General features: G+C 31.2%; 1 non-coding gene across 1 annotated transcript; it reads left to right on the top strand.

Annotated features, from left to right (window-relative positions):
• Nucleotides 1-488: 488 nt before the first annotated feature.
• Nucleotides 489-595, top strand: LOC133787430 (small nucleolar RNA R71). Its single transcript, XR_009872453.1, has one exon. It is a non-coding gene; the product is annotated as a small nucleolar RNA R71 (small nucleolar RNA).
• The last annotated feature ends 5,183 nt before the right edge of the window (nt 596-5,778 follow it).

Genomic DNA, 5,778 nt, shown 5'->3' with positions numbered 1-5,778 from the left:
CAAGAAAAGTTTGGATGATTTCTCCAATTTGAATTATAAGTGAATGAAAATGGACTATCATTTGGTTTCCCATAAGCATGAAGAGCATTGGCATACTCAAAAAAGGCTTCTTGGTAAGAAGGACATGATTGGGCATTATGGCAAGGACTAGAACATATAGAAAAAACATCTTTTCTTGGTTGTATTGGAGAATTTATAGTTTGGCTTATGGCTAAAGCTTCTACTTTTCTCGCTAATTTGTCTAAGGATATTCTTAAGTCTAATTCATCTTTTACTTCATACATTCCTCCTCTTTTTGGTGAATTAGTTGACCTAGACCTAGGATCAAAATAATTCCATTGTTGTGAATTGATAGATAATCTTCAAGGGCGTCTCAAGCCTCTTGTCCTTAAAACTTTTAAATTTTTCCGGTATGCATGGGTTGAATCATTTGACGATTAGAGGGAGTCAAACCATCATAAAAATATTTTACAAGTCTCCATTATTCAAAACCATGATGAAGACATTTTAATAATAAATCTTCAAATCTTTCCCAACATTCATAAAACTCTTCATTATCTTTTTGAAAAAACTCGGAGATTTCTCTCCTTAGACTATTAGTTTTAGACATAGGAAAAAATTTCAACAATAATTTATTATAAAGTTGATCCCATATAGTTATAGACCCCGTGGGAAGGGAATTTAACCAAGCTTTTGATTTGTCTTTTAATGAAAAAGGGAACAATCTTAGTTTGACCGACTCATCAGAAAAGTTTTGAAATTTAAATGTTGAGCAAATTTCTAAGAAATCTTTGACATGCATGTAAGGATCCTCTCTATCTAACCCATAAAAAGATGGCAAAAATAGAATGATTGATGGTTTAAGCTCAAAATGAGTAGCAGAAGTTGTAGGAAAAATAATACATGAAGGAGCATTAGATGAAATAGGTGCAAAATATTCAAGCAAAGTTTTTTCAAGCATAACATTTTCATCAACAGGATTAGCAATTGGTTCCATGATGCTCAAATTTTTACTAACACTTTCAATTTCAAACAAAGGTAAACGTCTTTTTACTAATCAATTTTTAGAGTTACGTTCCCAATGATGCATACAATTTTCACAAAGCAATAGAGATAATCTCAAACAAATAATTTTCTGATGTGGAAGATCAGTAAAAACTGCAACCACGGAGCATACTTAGAATTTTTAGAGATTTCACAACAATATAATTCTTATGGTTTACTTGTCCCTAGAGCTATTTGATTCCACTTACTCGCACACTACTAACAACTCCTCGAGGTTAATTAGTAGAGGCAGATTGAGAATTTTGTTCAAATTTCCTTTAAGTAAAAAATTGCTTATGGTGAAAGGACAAGATTTAGGTTTCTCTTTTTTTTTCCAAGTATTTTTTTCACAATTACACTAAAATATGATAAAAGACAAATAAAAATAAGGTAAAATTAAATAAGACTATCAAAAATTAGGCAAGAGTAGGGAGGAATAGCATGCCATCAACCATACCAAAAATAAGGTAAAAATTAGGAGGCACAAGTGCCATCAACTAAAGCATATGATAAAAGACTAGGAGGCAAAATTTCCATCAACTAGCTAGGAGGCAAAATTGCCATCAACTAGTAACTTGCAAAAAAAAAAAAAACAAGATAAATAAAGAAAATTACAACAAAGGTTAGGAGGCACAAGTGCCGTCAACTAACAAAGAAATACAAGGAATAAAAATTATAACAAATTTACAAAAATATTAGGAGGCACAAGTGCCATCAATTATAAAAAATAAAAAGATAGATTGATAGGAGGCACAAGTGCCGTCAACTAAAAAATAATAAATATTAATATATATGTAAGTTTTTTTTTATGGGTGGTAGAACCGTCCCAAATTTTCTTTTTATCTTTTTTCTTTTAGTTTTTATATAAATATATATATTTTTGTATATATAGTTTTTTTAAGTGCAAAAATTAAAATAACTAGTAGAAGAATTCACTAACCTTGAGATAAATTTCATTTCTTTTCTTGCAACTTCCCGGCAACGGCGCCAAAAACTTGATGAACCCAAAACAGGTATGTTTTAAAAATTTATAACTCGCAAGCGCACGAATTGTATATGAAGTATAATGTTTATGTAAGCACGAGATCGAACCCAAATGAGTTGTCTAAAATAAAAAAGAAAACTATTTAAAACTAAAATTAGTAAATTCTAACATAGCTCCAAAGATTGATGAGATTTAATGTCATGAACATAAAATAAAAGATTTAAAATAAAGCTATTTAGAATGAAAATAAACCAATAATGATTTGAAAATAAGTGTTAAAAGGAAAGATTATTAAGATACTAGAATCCACAAAATGTAAGTTTAATAATACTTATTAATATATCGATTCCCAAGTTTTAATGATAGTTAAAATAAGTCAAACTATAATTTTCCAAATAGATTTATAATTTTAAGCACAAACTATTTATAAAAAGATAGGATTTTTCTTCACTTTTCAAAAAAGTATAATTTCAAAGTATTTAATGTGAATCAACCTAATGAAACAACAAAAAATCAAATAACATTATTTATAAGGAAAAACATAATATTTTTGTTCTAATCATTGCATGTGTACAATTTAATGACACATCTTACACAAAGAATATTATGTTTTGCAAAATGAAAAACAAAGTGCAATATTATCTAACAATCCAAAATATGAGATATTAAAGATGAAAGACATATATGAAGAAGAAAAATTGATAAACTTTGTTGCATTACAAGGGAAATCAACATACAACATAAATATTATCTAGTTACAAGTTGCTTCATCATGATCTTAATAAACTTATGAAAAAGATTAGAAGCACATAACTAGAATAGAAATTACAAAATAAATAAAATACATACTGGAAAATGCTCTTGAAAAACACCAAAATGGAAGAGAGAATGTTAGAGAGAAAATGGTAGAAAAGATGATGGTTACCCAAAAATTAAGCCCCTAAAATGGTCTTGAAATTGCATATTTATAGCCAAAATGAGAGCATTAAAATAATCAACTTAAATTAATTAAATTGATTATATTAATTAAATAAAGTAATTATGGAAAGTAGGGGTAAATTTTAGGGTGTCATGATGAATTTTTTAGTGAAATTGTGTAGATAAGTTGGCTAAAAAAATGGTAATTTTGGAAAAAAAAAAAGGGACAAGGGAACATTGATGTCTTTTTTGGGCTACAGTGTTGGTGGCTTGTTGGGTGTGGCAGTCGGCTGGGCAGGGGGATTTGGGAGGCTAGGCCAGGTGGGCTGGAAGGTTGGGCCGAAGGGGTTGGTGCTGGCTGGGAAGGCTTCGGTTGGTGTTGGGAGCAAGGGAGGCACGGGCCTGTGGGCAGGTGGGGCGGGCCTAGGCAGGTGCGGCCCAGTGGAGCAGCAGGGCAGAAGTAGGCGTGGGCTGGGCTTTTGGCGGGCCTGGGCAGGTGCAGCCTAGTGGCTGGGAAGGCTTTGTTTTTAGTTTTGCCATTTTTTTTCTTTCTTTTCCTTACTTTTCAAGCACAAAAATGCAATAAATTTCCTACAAAATAAACATAAAATAAATCATAATAAAATATTTTCAATTATAAAATAAATCAAGTTAATTCTTTAAAAATATTAATTATAACTTAATTTATATTTAATATTTAAGTTCAATAATACAACATTTTTTTACCTCAAATTAAACAATAATAATTCCAATAAATAACTACAACATTTTACAACAAAATAACTATAAAAACACACAAAAATATATAAAATCTAAATAAACCCAATAAATTCAAAATTACTTAAAAACTTAACAAATCAATTAAAAACTCAAGAACTAAGTAACAATTAGCATATAAAATATGATAAAATAACTCTATTTTGTAGAGTTATCAATTACATACAAATTAACCCTCTAATAATGGTTCATAATTAATCGGGAATAAAATTACCATTTTACCTTTTTAATTATAGCTTGTTTGCTTAAGTACCATTGACTTTGCTAGTGAAGGTTAATTCATAACTAAATTATGAATTTGAGCTCAATAAATTTTCAGTCCCAAAAGTCAACCCTTAAGATAACCATAATTCAATCTCTTATGAGAAGGTATAGATTCCATATCTATATATTATGTCCCCAGCCATTTACATTAATGAGTTCCCAAAACAAAAGTTTCTAGCCTGATCATTCTGACAGACCCTAACGAGTGAATCAAAGAACTCATATAACATAAACAGGAGTTCATAGTAACTTCAGGATTAAGATCTATTTGTATATGATCATCAGTTGATATATTTAATGAATACTTCGAAACGGTATTTAATTAAGTATTAATAAACATATCTGGTCCAGTTCTATATATTCTCTAATATATAAAGTACCTCCACTAAAGTGTCTTACTACACTAGTAATCCGGATCTAGATCACATGTATTCATAATACTAGTGGACCGTACTTGCAGTAATTAATTTAAAAATTTCTTAACTTTATTTTACTGCGAACTATTCAAGTTCATTTATCTTAAACACAATCCTCCCGTACCAATACGTGTTTGAGATCACATATATGAACTTCAGAATTTTTGTGATATTTACTTAATATTATCACAGAATAATATAGTCCATATAATATATGCATAACAAATTCAATTTATTTATATATTTATTTCTTAAAACAATGTCTACTACGTATGCTTTTAGGGAACGATTCCCAACAATCTCCCACTTGCCTTAAAGAAAATGAGGCATCTCTCTAATTCCCATGTTTCTTACATGCTCCTTAAAAGAATTTATGGATAAAGTCTTTGTAAAAGGATATGCAAGATTATGCTCTAAAGCTATCTTAATAACTGCAACATCTCCTCGATGAACTATCTCTCTTACCAAGTGATACTTCCTCTCAATGTGCTTTCCCCTCTTGTGACTCTGTGGTTCCTTTGAGTTAGCTACCGCCCCACTGTTGTCACAGTATAGGACTAGTGACTTATCCATATCTGGCACTACTTCCAGATCGGAATAAAACTTTTGAGCCACACAACCTCCTTTGTTGCTTCACAAGTAGCTATATACTCGGCTTTCATGGTGGAGTCTACAATGCTAGTTTGTTTAATACTTCGTCTGACTACTGCTCCTCCTCCAAGAGTAAACACTGATCTAGAAGTCAATTTCAGACTATCTCTGTCTGATTGAAAATCAGAATCAGTGTAACCAGTGGGGTTCAGGTCTCCACTTGAATATACAAGCATATAATCTCTAGTATTTCTAAGATACTTGAGAATATTCTTTAGTGCAATCCAATGACTCAATCCAGGATTGGATTGATAATGGCTGACTATCCCTACTGCATAACAAATGTCAGGTCTTGTACACAACATGGCATACATTAGACTGCCTAGTGCTGAGGCATAGGGATATTGTCTCATATCCTTCTCTTCCTGAGGTGTTTTGGGACACTGCTCCTTGGAAAGGAATATTCCAGAACGGGTTGGCATATCACCCTTTTTGGAGTTTTGCATATTAAAGCGTTCTAGCACCTTATCAATAAAAGTTGCTTGAGACAGTGCCAAAATTTTGTTTTGTCTATCTCTAAGAATTTTAATGCCCGGAACATACTTGGCTTCTCCCAATTCGTTCATTTGGAATCGTTCAGCTAACCGGTTCTTTACCTTTGATAATGATGTTACGTCATTGCCAATCAGTAATATATCATCAACGTAAAGAATGAGGAATACTACTACACCATCTTTTATTTATTTATAGACACAAGGTTCGTCAACGTTTTGTTCAAAACCA

This window comes from Humulus lupulus, chromosome 6 (assembly GCF_963169125.1).
Source record: "Humulus lupulus chromosome 6, drHumLupu1.1, whole genome shotgun sequence".
NCBI classification, from domain to species: domain Eukaryota; kingdom Viridiplantae; phylum Streptophyta; class Magnoliopsida; order Rosales; family Cannabaceae; genus Humulus; species Humulus lupulus.
The sequence above is the reverse complement of the archived record's forward strand: the minus strand, read 5'-3'. Positions and strand labels throughout refer to the sequence as shown.